Below are 17,155 nucleotides of genomic sequence, written 5' to 3' on the forward strand. Positions count from 1 at the left end.
GACTGACTCAGGGACACCAGACAGGCCAGAGAAGGGGCCTGGTATGAAGATGATGAGCCATGACTGTCAGGCTCTGGTGCTTTCTGAACACGGTGCCTGGAAGAGAGAACAAAGCAGGAAGCAGAGGAAGTGATGAAGTGAGCAGGCTGTGGTAACCCTGCAGAGCAACCCGGAGGGAGATGGGGCAGGGCTTTGCCTGGCTGCTGTTTTAGCTGCACATCTTGTACGCTGCTCTGCAGCCCCCCCTTCCTGCTGCCCTCCGTCACTTTCTTTTGCCCCAAGCCCCACACTATTGTGTCTTGGGACCATCAGTCCCTACTACAGGGCAAGATTTAGGCTATAAGCCAAAGAAACATGGCTGACATAAGCAGGAAAGGAGGAAAGGAGGCAGCATCCTTGGAGACTAGGAGTGTCGGGAGCTTTGCTCTCTCCCATCATCTGCCACGGTCACACAGAACAGACACCACAGGGAACATGGCTGCCATCAACTCGAGAGAGTCACCCCAGGGAACACTCTCCTGGCCTCATTCCGGGTCATCCTAGGTGTTGCCCTAGACACATCACTGCTTCCAGGGGACCAAAGCAGCACGATTGGCTACTTCCACCCCCGGATACATAGGCACCTGTGGCCAGAGGAGCAGGCAACTCTGCATCACAGGGCACAGGAGGGAAACTACCAGAGGAGGTAGTAAGTTACCAGAATGCAATGCCAAGCAGCACCACACACACAGGCATGGCCCCCGGGCCCCTCACTCACTGCAGTCTCTCCTGGACTGGAGCAGGCCCTTGGAGACAGCATCTATTTACCAATCACCTCTGAGGGGGCAGCTGCTGGAATACATTAGGGTAACTCGATTGTGAGATTTTAATGACACAGCATTGAGACCTTGGAGGCCTGAGACCCACAGTCGATCAATGCGCGTTCCTTTCACTCAGGCCCAAGTGACTGAAAATCATTTTGCTCCCCAAGCTTTTAAAGGTCAGGAGTTGAATGCTTCAAGAAAAATCTTTCTCTATTACAGGGAAACCTCCTGCATTTAGCGGCCTGTCAATCAGCAGCTCACCCCCAGGAGGCCTCAAAAAAGGGAGTGCAGGAAAAAATACTGCCTGGCTTGTTCCTCCTGCTTTTCTTTTGACTGGGCCACTTGTGCATGTGTGTGTGAGTGTGTGTGCATGCCTGTGTGTATATGTTGTGTGCATGTGCTGCATGTGTATGCATGTGTATGTGTATGCACCTGTGTGCATGTATGTATGCTATATGTGTGTGCACGTCTGTGTTTGTATGTTGTATATGAGCATGTGTACATGTGCATATATAGATGTGTATGTTGTGTGTGTATGTGTATGTGTGTGTGTGAGCATTACCAATGTGCATATGCATGTGTGCCTGTGTGTATGAATGCAAGTGTTTGTATGTGTGTTGCTGTGTGTGTGCACCTGTTTGTGTGAGTGGACATGTACATATATGTGTACATTCCTGTGTGTATGTGTGTTAGGTGTTTGCACATATGTGTGTTATACATGTGGGTCCATATGTAAACATGCATGTATTTTTGTGTACGCATAAGTGCCTGTGTGTTTGTCCTTCATGTGGGGTTATGATAGACTGTATAGGAATGTGTGGTGTGGGGGTGCTAGTGGGGAAAAGCTGTATAAGTCTGGGGTTGTGGCTTAGTGGGTAAAGCGCTTGCTGTGCAAGAGTGAGGGCCAGAGTTGGTGGACACTGGAGCAGGAATTTGGGGACTTCAGAGACAGGCAGGTCCTGGTGCTTGCTGGTCAGTCAATCTAGCCAGGACAGTGAGCCACAAACAAGGCCAGCCAGAGGCTGTCTCAAAACATATGGTAGAGAATGACGGAGAAGACACTCCATCTGACCTCTGATTACACATGTGCACACTGGTGCGCACACGTGTGCATATGCATGTACAGCACGCGTGCATGCGCGCGCGCACACACACACACACACACACACACGAAAGAAAGAAAAAGATTTTTCAAACGTAAAAGAAATTGTCTTCCTTGTTATAGCTTGGTAGCCACTAGGCCCTTGAGCTACTGAATTGCTTCCTTGTTCTGCCTCTGAACTGGCAGCTTCTGCTTATGTCACAGATTGAGAGAGAGGCAAGGAAGACTTGGGGTCACCGTGGGACTGCGGGGCACCTCCTCAGGCCACCTCAGAGTGCCAGGCATTCCTCCAAGAAAACCTCCTTCCACTTGGCTCTTGTAGCCCAGGGCAAGTGTCCAAAATGCAGATGAAGCTGCAGCGCCCCTGTGTCCCAGCTTGGCAGGGACTCTGAAGCTATGTGTCCCCTTTGCTAACTGGCCCAAAGCTTAAAGACATGCAAATGGGAGGGACACTGTCTGTCAACTGGGGCCTAATCCCTTTGTTCCTACCTGCCAGCCAGGCAGCCTTTTCTAAACCAGTGTTGGCTGCCTGGGCAGCTGCGAGGTGCTAATGGGGATACACTGGGCAACAGGACTAGTTGCCTGGCAACTGCTGGCTGCTCAGGGGTCTCAGGTGGCGGGTGGGCCCTTAGAGCTGCCCAAAAGCTCTAGGGCCTCTTCCATCTTCACGACTAGGGTCTTAGTGCTGCCCAAGAGTTTAGGAAGCCTTTGGCTTGAGCAGGGGTCCTCTCGCGTCTGAATCCTCACTGTCTGCCTCCGAAATCACAGTCTTTACACAGAGGCCCAGGCCCCTCCCATCTCTGACTCAGCCTCAGCAGCTCAGTGCTTTCTGGATGATTCGGAATAAAAACAATTAAAAGACTCATCGTGGGCTGGGAAGATGGTTCTGTTGGTAGTGCTGACTGTCCAGGCCTAAGGATCTGAGTCTGGGTCCCCAGCACCCATATAAGAAGCCAAACACAGTAATCCTGGTGCTGGAGAGATGGAGACAGGGGGATGCTTGGAGTTCCTGGCCAGCCAGCCAGCTTAGCCATTTGGAGAGCCTGAGGTTTGGTGAGAGACCGGGACTCAAGAGAAAAGGTGGAGAGTGACTGAGGAAGAGACTGAACCTCTGACCTACAACCACACACACACACACACACACACACACACACATACACACTTGAACACACAATTTACACCCTCGTGTGTGATAGTGCACGCACACACACAGGTTAACTGGCTAAAATAGTGATTGAAAGGCATTGAATCGGTTAAGTAGACGTGTTCTTTCTCACAGAGAGCTCAGTTGTACGGGGGCTTTGAGGAGGCATCTTTAGGAGCTGTCCCTCATGCTGGGGTGGCTTTTCAGTGACGCGGCTGCCTTTGGGTCATTCAAGCTCCTGTAAGTAACCCCTTGTTAACACTCTCGTAAATAACCCATAAACTCACTGGTTCAGTAAGCCGGGGATGGGTTAAATTCTTTCTTAGCTCTGTCATCAGTGCCCTGTCTAAAGCAAAGAGACGTTTGTTTGTGTCTCCCCAGGGAGTCCCAATTAGTCTTCCCCTTAACAGTATCCTGTGTCTCAAATGCCACCTTCACCTTGTCAACCAGACGTGGCTGCACAGATGTGTGTTGATGAAGTGAATGCTGGACCCTTCAGGAGTGTATGGTTCCTCTTTTGCCACAGGCTGCTGGGACCTGGAGAGGAAGTGGGGTCATCTACACCTCTCATGCACCCTCAGAAGGGTACCCTCAAATCTTCAGGAGTAGGTTCGTCCTTCTGAGTCTTGACTTACTCAGGTTCAGCCCAGAGTGGTTCATTCCTTCCTGAGGTCTGAGGATGACAGACAGAGCTGGAACCCCCAGCAGAACTCAGGTTTTTGTCACACTCACGAAGGACACTTACTGATTCACCTCATGGGAATCTTTCAGGACAGAGATCTGTGGCTCCCAGTATGTTTTTTGGCCAGTCCTGCTCTGCTGACTCCTTGCGAGTCCTGAGCTGGTCAGGTCCCCTCTTTGGGCTGGGACTTTTGGTCATCTGAGAAGGTCAAGATCACCACCTGAATATAGAGGATGTCACCCACCACCTGAGAATACTGAGGCTTTGCCAACACATCGAGTGGCACGGCCAAGGTCAAGTAGCTGCCCCTGGGGGTGGGGGCAGAGAAAGGAGGAAAGGATATCTGTAATCCCAAATCTGTCTTTCCTTCACTACATCCAAGTCTTTCTTTAGTAAACTCTCTGAAGACAGGTTAGTCAAATGGCCACACTTGCTTACATTAACACACAGAGGCAGCTTGGGGAGGCAGAAAGATCTAAGGGGACCTTAGAAGCTCCGCTCCTTCAGTGGCCACTGAGGGCTGGGGTCTACCCTGTCAGCTCTGTGGCTGCTCTGGTGTGCCTGATGCCCCGGGGTTTCTCAGACCCCCAGCCATATTCTAGGCCAAGTTCTACTTCATCCAGCTCTGCAGAAAATGAAAAATACCCGCTCAGATTGGCAGAGCGCAGTGACTTTGACTACTTCTAACTAAATCGGGGCATGCCAGAGGGGATATTAACTATCCCTGGGCCTTATTGATCTCCTGGTCCCAGGTTAGTTGGGAAACAATTAGTGGTCAATACACCACACAAAATGAAACTTGCGGCTGCCAGATAGCTCATTTGGAAATATTCCCCTGCTCATCACATACCTCCGCTTTCTACCAAGAGCAATCATTCTGGGGAACAGAGTCGACACTGGGGCTGGGGGGCTCACAGAGCCCCTGCATCGCTGGTTAGCCTGGCAGAGGGAGCGCCAGCCTGAGATACACAAGTCTTCGGTCTGATAAGTCCTTAAGGGGGGTCAGGTCCCCTCTTTGGGCTGGGACTTTCCATCATCTGAAAAGGCCAAGGTCACCACCTGAATGTAGAGGATGCCACCCACCACTTGAGCTCAGAGGATTCCATGGGAATGCCTTCCTTAAAGCTGCCAGGTCTCAGGGGACAGACAGAGGTCATCGCTGGCCCCTTGCACTATGTGCATGCCTATGTACAGACTTGTGCTTATCCATACATATGGGTGTGGAGGTCAGAGGTCCATGTCAGGTGTCTTCCTTCACCACTCTCCTCGTTATTTTTTGAGACATTCTCTGACTGAACACGGAACCCATTGTTTCAGCTAGACTGCCTGGCCATCGAGCCTAAAGGATCCTCCTGTCTCCTCCTGGCCCCTCCCCTGTGCTGGTACTTGGTTTATGGACATATGCCATCATATATAGCTCTCTTTTATAGGAGTGCTGAGGATTCAAATTCAGGTTCTTACACTTGCACGGAAATCAGGTTCCGTGCTGAGCCATCTCCCTGGTTTCTTCCCCTTCGTTCCTTTCCCAGTGTCCTGTACTTCATCCCAGGTCTGGCTGTACTTAGTCGATTGTCAACCAAGGTCGGCTGAAGCAGCCACTAACAATGGTGAATGCCACTCTGTTAGAACAGGTAGCTACTCCTTGGAATCCAATGAGGATGGGTTCCAAGAACCCAAATCCTCAGACCCTCCAGTTCTTTGTATAAAATGGCTTAGCATGTGTAGATCACCGTGCACATGCTCCTGTGCATCTTCCTCATAGCATGCATGCGATGTTAGCATGTGTAGATCACTATGCACATGTTCCTGTGCAGGTTCCTCATAGTGCTCATGCAATGTTAGCATGTGTAGATCACTATGCACATGCTCCTGTGTCAGCTCCTCAGCACTCATGTGATGTTAGCATGTGTAGATCACCGTGCACATGCTCCTGTGCAGGTTCCTCATAGCACACATGCAATGTTAGCATGTGTAGATCACCGTGCACATGCTCCTGTGCTGGTTCCTCATAGTGCTCATGTGATGTTAGCATGTGTAGATCACTATGCACATGTTCCTGTGCTGGTTCCTCATAGTGCTCATGCGATGTTAGAACTGTGTAAATAGGTATTGGTGTTTAGGGAATGGTTATTAAAAATAAGTTTTCTGGCAGCCAAGCAAGTGATGAAAGGAAAGCAGGCCTGGGGCAAGAGAATGCTACAAAGATGTCATTTTTGCCACCGTGATGAAGCAGGAGGCCAAAGGGCAGTAAACCCTCTGACAAAAAGCCCAAGGACTTTGGCATTGGCTAGGACATCCAGCACAGAGATGCCTTGTCAAATGACCCGCTACATCAGACAACAGTCACAAAAGGCCTTCCTCTACAGGTGGCTCACAGTACCTTCTGTGATGAGCCAGTTCCCTCAGGCCTGGCCCTGCAAACAGCACCCGGCCACTTAGGCCGTAAGTCAGAGCTGAGGCAGGAGAAGCAAAGGCGGAGAAGAAAGTTGCTGGCAAAGGGAATGTCCCCACTAAAAAGCCACCTGTCCTTCAAGCAGGAGTAGGAATCAGCTCGGTCACTACTTTGCTAGAGAATGAGGTGCTCAGCTGGTAGTGATGATAATGGTAGAGACCCTCCATCAAGCTGTTGGTTTTGCTGGCTGCCCTGTGTTGTAAGATGGGGGTCCCTTACTGGATCATCAATGGAAAAGCCACGCTGGGTGCCTGGTCCCATGTTAACTTGGAAGACAAAGGCTTAAGCTGGTGGAAGCTATCCATACCAATTGCAGTGACAGATATGAGGAGATGCCCTGCCGCTGGGGAGGAAATGTCCTAGTTCCAAAATCTGCGGCTCATGTTGCCAAGCTGGAAAAGGCAAAGGTCAAAGAACTACCATTAAACTGGGTTAAAAGTACACTGCTAAGTTTTCTACACATAAGTACAATACAAAAGTGCCCTTCAAAAAAGTCTATCTGGGTTCAGTATGGAGCAATTGCCTTGGACCCTTGTTTAGTTGGATCTGGGGACACAGCATCCCTGGGTATGGAGGTCCAGCTGTTCTCTCAGTTTAATGGAAAAGGCTGGGACATCAAAAGCAATGACAATTCCTGAGAAGGACGGCATCAGATACAGTGGCACCTAGAAACAGGACACTGTTTAGAGACGGGATGGAGAAATGATGTACTGAGCATCAAACACTTCAGGACATTCTACTCTGAGAAAGGCCAGGCATCTCCTGCACTGCAGGGCTGTGTCTTAAACCATTGTCTCCAGCATGCCCCAGACTTCATGCCATGCAGCATGTAGTGGGCTAGCATCCAGACAAGAATGACGACTAAGTCAGTGCTGGTCTCTCTGTCTTGCTGCAGACCTGCAAATCGAAAGCCCGGGAGAAACACATAGGAACTCGCTGTTTCCCATCTTTGTTTTCAGGTACAGATGTCTATACTGCCTTCCTTCTTGGAACTGACTATACCGTATAGTCCCGTCTCAATGTGCTGAGCTTCCGTTCAACACTGTCCCTCTACTCAGCACCTCTAGGTATACCTGACCAGTTGGAGCTGGGCATCCCCATCCCCTGCCTCTTTTTAGCATAGCTTTGGGAAAGTCCCACAAACCCCAAGGGGACCCACCTAGGGAAACACAGCTCAGTTTTTGTTTTTGTTTGTTGCTGGCTAGCTGAACTCCATCTGTCTTAGCCAGGGTTTCTATTGCTGTGATGAAACACCATGACTAAAAAGCAAGTTGGGGAGGAAGGGTTTGTTTGACTTACACTTCCAGATCACTGTTCATCATTAAAGAAAGTCAGGACAGAAATCTGGAGGCAGGAGCTGACACAGAGGTCATGGAGGGGTGCTGCTTATTGGCTTCCTCCTCATGGCTTGTTCAGTGTGGTAGTTTGTAGAAAAATGACTCCCAAAGGGAGTAGCATTATTAGGAGGTGTGGCTTTGTTGGAGTAGGTATGCCCCTCTTGGAGGAAGTGTGTCACTGTGGGGTGGGCTTTGAGGTCTCATATATGCTCAAGCCGTGCCCGATATCTCAGTTCACTTCCTGTTGTCTGCAAGATGTAGAACTCTCAGCTCCTTCTCCAGCACCATGCCTGCCTACACCCCATCATGTCCTGCCATTATGATAAGGGACTAGACTTCTGAAACAACAAACCACCCAATTAAATGTTTCTCTTTATATATGGTCATGGTATCTCGTCACAGCAATAGAAACCCTAACTAAGACACTCAACTTGTTTTCTTATAGAACCCTGGACCACCAGTCCAGGGATAGCACCACCCACAATGGGCTGGACCCTCCCCCATCAATTACTAATGAAGAATATGCCTTACAGACTTGCCTACAGCCCCATCATATGGAGGGAATTTTTCCTCCCTTTCTTCCTTCCTTCCTCCTTCCTTCCTTCCTTCCTTCCTTCCTTCCTTCCTTCCTGCCTGCCTGCCTGCCTTCCATTCTTCCTTTCTTTTTTGTTGTTGTTTTGTGTTGTTTTTTTTGAGACAGGGTTTCTCTGTGTAGCCCTGACTGTTCTGGAACTCACTCTGTAGACCAGGCTAGCCTTGAACTCGGAAATCTGTCTGCCTTTACGGAAGCGCTTTCTTAACTGAGGTTCCCTACTTTCAGATGACTTCAGTTTGTGTCAGACTGACATAAAACCATCCAGTACACCCTCCACCCTCCACTTGTGAGTAACTGAGGACTGGAGCTGGCAGCCAAGAGAACCAGGCTGCTTGGGCAGGTCTAACCTACTCTACATCTCGCAGACTGCACTTGGGACACATGTTCCCACATGTCAGCCCCAGGCAGGGAAGATGGACACAGCCTGTCTCTGGTGTGATGAGAATGGACGCCTAGAAAAACGAGGAGGCACCTTTGTCCCGTAGCCCCTGCTGCCACAAGCGGTGCCCAGGCCTGAATTCCAACCCCTAGACTGTTTGTGTGTGTGTGTGTATGTGTGTGTGTGTTTGTTTTTAGACAGGGCCTCGGGTATCTCTAACTGGCCTTGCAGTCCTTACGTAGTTCAGGATGACCTGAGCTGATCTTCCCGCAGCTCTGGGACTACAGCTGACTCAGGGATCCTCCTCTTGAGTGCTGGGATTACAGCTGTGCTCCCAGGCCACTTACACAGTGCTGGGGGTTGAACCAGGGCTATAACCAGGGCTATGCGTGCTAGCTGAGCGCTCTGTCAACTGAACTACATCCCTGGCTCCCATGCCTTTGCTCTTCCAATCTGTGGCAGGCAACTTGTGACCAGGGCTTCCTCCATTTTCTGTTAATATGGCCATAGCTTTCAGAAAGTTCCTTCTATTTCCATCAGATCTGCTCACCCAACCACAGTCCCCGGGGGCCCCTAGCTACTCACATCATGAGTGTCACCTGGGGAGAGGGATGATTTTCCCATATATGGTTCCAAAGATCCCCAGAAATGGTGACTGTCACTTGACTCCCAAAATACTACTACTACTACCAGTAATAGTACCCTTAATGGGTGAGCTTTATGACATCTGGGTTATATCTCATTAAAGCAGCTCTCATTAAAAAGCAAAAGAAAAGTCTGGGAAATGACTGTGGATAAAGGGGCCTAAGGCCTGACATTCTGACCTACAGAACTTGTGTCAGACCAAATGTCGTCACGAGCACCTGGGATTCCAGAGCTCCTTCAGGGACAGAGGACAGCAGAGACGGCAGAGTTCTCAGTTAGCCCAGAATTCAGGGTGGCAAACAGACAGTCTCAAACAGGGGAGGGGAGAACTGAGGCTTGAGAGTGCCCTCTGACATACACATATAAAGGAAAACACACAGGAACATACACATATACAGGAACACACACACACACACAAGAACACACACACATACACAGGAATACACAATGCGCAGGAACACACACACAAACACACACACACACACACAGGAAATGTACTCCCTTGTACTAAAAGTAACCTTACATGCTGCTACAGTCCATCCATTCGTTCAGCTAGCAAACACTTCTTGAGCATTTTCCATCCAGTTATCAATGCAACCATAACTAAAATAGGTGCAAGCCAGCCATGCGGCAACTCAATCAAGTAAAACACTTCTCCAAAGTCTTGTATTTTAATTAAAATTGCACGTGCCTGTTGCTTTCTCGCTAGTGACACAGCCGTGATCATTTCATCTATGAACCATTTTGCCACAGCTCTGCTCAGGAGGGTGCCCCCTGGTCAGACGTGGGCTTGCAGTCCCATCACCTGACCTTGGCCTGCAGAAGGTGTCCGTTCTCCACCATGCTTCTCTTCCATCTAGCATCCTGACTCCAGGGGCTTATCCTCCCTAGAAGATGTTCCTGGTGGGTATAGCAGTACCCATTTTATTCTTCTTACCAAAAAGCATCTCGGCAGGGGACATGTCCTCCAGTTCTGGCTACTGGACAGAAAGAAGGAGGATGCTCAGAGGAGGCCCTGGGGAAATGGTGTCTAAAAACCAGTATGGGAGCCTCCAGCCCGGAGTGCCATTTGCAACCCGCATGAGAAGCAAACAGACTTGGACTTTGGTAAACTGAGGAAATCACCAAAAAGACTGAGCAGAAGCCCAAGAAAACCGAGCCTGTTGTAAGAGCTCAGATATCAGAAGCCACATATTGTTGAAGCCTTCCCCTAAAATCACATTATATCCCCATCATTATGAATGTTCTAAAGACCAAGAAGGACTATGGGTAAAAGGCCACGGTTTGAGCTTGGTTTCAAAACCTTCTTCTTTACCTTTCTGTAACCTGAGGGCTTGCTTGTTGGGGTTTCTGTCCTGCCTGGTTCCCACAGTCATTAGGTCCCAAAGAAAATTCACACAGAGAGTCTGCATTAGGTTATAAACTGATTGGCCCATTAGCTCAGGCTTTGTATTAGCTCTTTTCTGACTTATATTATTCCATTATTCTAGTATATGTTGGCCACATGGCTCAGTACTGTTTTTTAGTGGGGCAGGTCACATCCTGCTTCTTTGGTGGTCTGAGAAGGACAGCAGAGAGAGCTTCCTTCTTCCCAGAATACTCCTGTTCTCATTGCCCCATCTCTACTTCCCGACTGGTTTTCCTGCCTATACTTCCTGCCTGGCTATCAGCCAATCAGTGTTTATTTAAAATATAATTGACAGAATATAGATGATTGTCCCGCACCACCTTCCTGCTTGTGGTTTGGTGGATTTTATATCTCCTCGTCATGCTGTTCCTTCAGACCACACACTGTTCCCTGAACTCACCACATATTCCCTGTCTGTCTTTCTTTGCTTTCCCTACCTGTATGTACCCTAGGGCATCTCTGAAGTGGAAGGGACCCTGGGCCAGATGAGGGAGGAGAGTTAGAACTGGCTGGAATCCTCACAGCGCAGCAGGGCCTGCTCATGAGGACTGGTCTGCCTGGGAGCTCCCACTGGCATCACTGGGTAGATCTGGCTTGAATCGACGGTGAGAGATACTGAGAAGAGATCGAGCAGGAGAGAAAGACTTGGAGATAGACGGGACTAGGAAGAGAGGAGGGGAAAGAGAGGGGGACCTTATGGGTGTTAGAGAAAGAGAAGCTAAAAAGAAAGGGGGAGGGGAACAGAGCAAGAGGGGCAGGAAAGAAAAGCGGGAACAGCCCCGAAGGGAGAGGAGGCTGCAGCAGGATCCAGGGGACCGGATGAGGGGCGGTAGAGCACAGCGAAGGGCCGATGGTGCTGAGTGCGGAGCCAGGTTCCGCTGGGAGCAATTTCGTCAATAGCACTTTTACCACTCAAGTGATTCTCATCACAGCTGGTGCCAGGTGGGCTGGGAATGGCAATAAAAAAACAGTTTTGTTTTGAAAAAATCATCTAGGTTATTTGAAGATTCTGTATGTGCGCATACCCTTTGAGGCCCTGATGAGAGAGGGCAGGATAGGTGGGGTAGGCAGCCCTTCAAGGACACAGGGCACAGCTCAGCCTGGTGGTGGTGAGGACAGAGCTCCAGCACACACACACACACACACACACACACACACACACACACACACACACGGCTTAGGAGAACATGAACAGCCACTCCAATGTTCCAAAAGGACCTAGTGGAGTCTAGTCAGCTCCTGGAAGTCCAGAAGTCTGCACACCAACAAGTCTGGGGACCAGAAAATAGCCACCCACACACATAGGATCCCAGGTCACAAAAAGGCACTGTCTCTTCCCAGTCAGAGCTTGTCTAGCACACAGCCTAAGGAAACAAGGTGACAATAACAAGGCCACAGTGCCACAGATGATCTAAGAAAACTGAAAGAATCTCAGGAGTGATAAGATCACAAGAAGTCATCTTTAATGGGACCCTAAAGATCACGGGAAGAGAAGGTGGGAACTGTACTGGCAGGAGACCCGGGGTTCGAGGAGGCACCATATTGCACAGGAAGAAGGGAACACGGGCGGTCAGTGCTCTGTCGCTAAGTCACCTGGGTATCTGTTTTCTGTGTGGTTTCGTCCTGGGCTTTTGCCAGTTCACTCTGTACGTGAAATAGATTAATAAAAGGTGGTGGTGGGGAGGGGGAGCTTTCTGATGTTTTTCCCAACCCATTTTGCAAACGGAGAAGCCAAGGCCACAGGAGTCCCTTAGCGGGGTGATGACAAAGTCAGGTTGTGCACCCCAGTTGAGGAGGCTGTCCCCGCAAACTGATTTGCTTACATCCTTTTAACAAGAACGCGTGGTTCTTGGGGCTGCCGGAGGTGGGGGCCAGTGGCTTTCTCAGTGCCAGCCCTCAGGATCTGCCTGCTTCCTACCTCAATCTCCAGCCAGCAGAACTCTTCATGAGAGCCCAGCCATCCTCGCTTGTCATAGGGAGCTGTCTCCACGGTACAGTTATTGACTCTAAACACCTGAGTGTGGGTTGTTTCCACCTTGTCTTTTCCTGGCTTTTAAAAACCGTGTGACTCTCCAGCGCAGTTTGCGGAGCGGATATAAATTTTATTCCCCCACCCCATTTTTATTGCTCATGTGGGATTAGCGTGTAAACATTCCCTGGGATCCTAAAGCTGCTTACTGTGTGCGCAGAGCAGAGGCCTGTGAGCAAACTGCGTGTTCCCGACGGGTTGGAAAATGCAGGGTTTAGAGCTTCCCCTGAAGTTCAGTGCAAGAGAACTTTACGCTGGGATCCACACGTGCTGATTTAATGCACATCGCTGTCCTGATCCCACCATGCTTCCTAGAAACAGGGAAAGCTCAAATTCCCACCTGACCAAAGGGGAGGGAAGGGGACCCCCAGCATGTACCTGCCTCACACCATGTTGGACTCACAATTATTGTGTTTCTCTCAGGCAAGCTGCGCTGAACAAGGCCAAGTTTGCTTTCACACTAGCAAGGGGCTGACGCCTGTGAGTGAGGGGCGGGAGGCTACTTGCAGGACAAGAGCAAGAAGCACATAGAGAGAGGCATCCTAGAGGTTGAGGGTCATTGCTACCCAGCTAGAGAGCAAAGGGACAGGGGTAGAGGTGGGGACTGTCTGGCGGGAGGAAAGGAGAGAGTGTGGGTGGTGGCGACCTGGAACACAAGTGGTTTAAAGCCCTGCGTGCGTCCTGTCTGTCCCCCTCTCTTGGCAGAGCCTCGTCCCACATAGTTAGCAGTTGACTAGGCATGTCACTCTCCTAGCTTTCCATATGATCAAACATAACCAATCACAATTTACTGCTTCATTGGACCCACTAATTGGTTCAGGGCTAGGTTGCTGGGCCAATCAAAATATTTTTGTGATTCTAGGGGCAGAGGCTCGTTCTGATGAGTGTCTCAGTCTATGGTGCTCGCCACTGGTGGGGGGGTCACTCTACTGAGAACCACAGAAAAGCAGAGTCCTGAGACCAAGGACATGAGGCAGATTTCGTTATGTCTTATAGGAACTTTATTATTCAAGAATACTTGAGCCAGTTTGCTGTGTGAGCCTGCTGGTTTTATGGGTCATTATATCTCCTTCCCCACTTTTTAGATATCAAGACCAGAAATTTGTAACCTAAGGCATCTTAAATAACATAAGAAGTGGGCTGTCAATCATTTACCTAGACTCCGGTGGAGAAAAAAAAATTCAGTCAGGCTTTGGGATAAGTGAGAAATATGTGCTGGAAGTGGTGGCACACACAGATAATTCCAGTGCTCAGAAGACAGAGGCAAGCAGATCTCTGTGAGTTCAAGACCGGCCTGGTCTACATAGTTGGTGAGGGTGGGGGGAGGGCAAATAAAGTAGAGAGGGAGACTGCCTTTGTGTTATGTTGAAGAAAGTCTTTCTGAGGGGCAGAAAGGAATCTCCCATGTGATCAAAGGTTTTAAACAGAGACTGCACTTTTGTTCCCAGTTGCCCAGACCCGAATAATCACACACAATCTATGTTAATTACAACACTGCTTGGCTAATGGCTCAGACGTATTTCTAGCTAACTCTTATATCTTAAATTAACCCATTTCTATTAATCTGTATATTGCCACGAGGCTGTGGCTTACCGGTAAGGTTCTGGAGTCTTTCTCCTTTTGCAGCTACGTGGCGTCTCCCTAAGTCCGCCTTCTTTCCTCCTCTATCTCTGCTTGGTTGTCCTGCCTTGCTATAATCTGCCTTGCCATAGGCCAAAATGGCTTCTTTATTAATCAATGGTAATAAAACATATTCCTAGCTTACAGAGAGGACTCCCATATCATTCAGTGACAGTAAAGACCCTGGCATGGCTGTGACCTGATGAGCAGGGGAATCAGAACCAGACAGAGACAGGCATGTGTAGCCTGTGAGGCCTGAAGGGTGGAGCTGTGGGATGAAAGGTGCTGCCCCGGATGGAAGATCATGTATGACAAAGGGATCCGACTGGGCAGATTCTGCATGGAGCCTGAAGGGAGAGTTCCAGGTGTGGATAGTGAAAGCATTAAAAATTAAATGGAATATTTTTGAAAGTGCTGGGGTCTGGGGGAGAAGTGAGTGAAACGCCAGTGCAAATGTGGCTTAAGAAATTAGGAGTCAAACAAATGGCGCTCTGGACTGTCATCATCTGGAGGATAGGGCCAGGGCTCTACCTAGAATGAGATCATGGGAGATTGGGAGGACAGATGTAGGGATGGCTGGATGAATGGGTAGATGCTGTGATGGTTTGAGTGATGATGACCCCATAGACTCATATATTCTAATGCTTGGTCCTCGCTTGGTGGAACTGTTCGGGAAGGATTAGGAAGTGTGGGATTGTTGGAAGAGGTTTCAAAGCTCACGCCATTTCCAGTTCTCCCTGCCCCTCTCGACCTCTTTGGTTGTTGTCTCAACCTGTAGGTTTCTCCACTACTGCTCCAGAGCCATGCCTTCCTGCCTGCCTGCTGTCCTGCTCCCTGCCATGAAGGTTATGGGCTCTAACCCTCTGATCCATGTGCTTTCTTCTATATGTTGCTTTGGTCATAGTATATTGTATTGACAATAGAAAAGTAATGAAGACAACTGTGTTGGTTATTTCTCCTCCTAACCAGTATGGGTAGATGGGGGATGGGAAGATGGGTGGGTAGGTGGGGGAGGAAGATGGACAGATAAATGGATCCTGGATGGAGGGTAAATGCATGGTTTGGTAATCTCTCCCCCTAGCTAGTCTTGGCGAGAGAATGAGAAGGTGGATGGATGGGATTTTAGACAGATGATGGAGACATGAGGAAATACAATGATAAATGAAGGGATTGGTGGGTAGGTAGAGATAGGGTGAAAGCATAGATGAACATATACGCAAATGACAGGCATTTGTCAACTAGTAGACATGGGCAACCTGCTGTACCCTAAAAGAGAGGCAAACATGATCTAATTAGATCTTCTGCTTGTTTACATGCATCTCCTTGGACAAATACTTATGAAAGTTCTCTGTACCCCAGTTTCTTCACATAAAATGGAGAGGGAAGTGGTACCTGTCCAGTAACACTTCTACAAAAGGAGCATGCCCACCAAATACTTGGAACAGTGCTCAGAAATGATAAACGGCCATGGAGTGACAGGCGTAGTACTATTGAGATTGATGTCATCGGAACACACCCCCATCCTTAGACAATGGTGTGCTTCAGGGTGACATCGATGTGGAGTTTAGCGAACAGGGGTAGGTGGTAACCAGTAGCTTGCTCACTTTCTCTCAGGCTCAGGGGAGCTGTGCTCAGCTCTTCCTTGAGTAGGCTTGGAAGATTGGTCAGCCATGTGTGATCTTCCAGACACGGGCCTGTCAGATGGAATTTTGAGCAACTGAGATTATATACATTCCTGTGACGAGATTACTGTCAGATCAACTTGAACTATCCCCAGCCCAGCCCCATTGTGTCTCAAAGGCTGGGGCTCATAGCTGCTTTTGACTTGTGCCCCGCCCTATCGAGCCCAGGCATTCATTTATGTGGTAACATGGTCCGCTTTTCTTCCCATCCCACCCCCAAGCCTGCCTGTCTAGGTCCTTTGCAAATGGCCTGACTGCTCATATTGACTCGTTCCCATTTGCCCTACTCACCTGGGCCCTTCCTTCACAGCTTCCAGTGCTTGGAGGCCCACGGAAGCAGCTGGAGGAAGTGAGTACAGGGATGTGGCACCGCTCCCTGCTCAGTTCTTCAGCTGAACTCACCTGGAGTTTCTCTTCCTCTGGCCTGCCTCCCACCCAAGCACTTCTCCATCTGCCGGCTGCGGGCTCCTCAGCCTCTTTCCTGCCACCATCACTACCGTCCTGATTGCAGCAAAAATGAACCTTCTGAAATTGGCATCTGATCATCCTGCCCCATACCCACTCTGGGGAGACTCAGACTCCTGACCAGTACCCCCCACTCCTTCCATGAAGCTTTCCACAGCAGCATCAGCTGAGCACACTGGTCCCACCTCCCACTTTCCCAGGCCCAGCCCAGGAATCTCCATCCTTGTACCTTTCTTCCTAGGTGTTCTCCCAGGTTCCTGCCATGCCTTGCCTCACCTCTGAACCTACCTCAGCCTTGCCCAAGTGACTTTTTTAAGCGTCAGCCAGGCTCACACTGACTCAGCAAGGCTCACACTGACTCAGCAAAGTTCACACTGACTTAGCCAGGCTTACACTGACTCAGCCAGGCTCACACTGACTCAGTAAGGTTCACTCTGACTCAGCAAAGTTCACACTGACTCAGCCAGGCTCACTCACACTGACTCAGCAAAGTTCACACTGACTCAGCCAGGCTCACACTGACTCATCCAGGCTCACACTGACTCAGCCAGGCCACACTGACTCAGCCAGGCCACACTGACTCAGCAAGGTTCACACTGACTCAGCAAGGTTCACACTGACTCAGCAAGGCTCACACTGACTCAGCAAGGCTCATACTGAGACCCTATCTTGAAAGAAACAAACCCACAAACCCCTACAATCTGTCTTCCACAATCACATTCTCCATGATACCATGATAATTGTGTTTCTTTAATCAAAGCTTTATACTTAAGGAGATAAATTCTTTATTATTAATGAGTACCCTCCCCTCT

The sequence above is a fragment of the Alexandromys fortis genome, unplaced genomic scaffold (genome assembly GCF_014885135.2).
Source record: "Alexandromys fortis isolate MF-2015 unplaced genomic scaffold, M_Fortis_MF-2015_v1.1 scaffold_70, whole genome shotgun sequence".
Taxonomy (NCBI): Eukaryota; Metazoa; Chordata; class Mammalia; order Rodentia; family Cricetidae; genus Alexandromys; species Alexandromys fortis.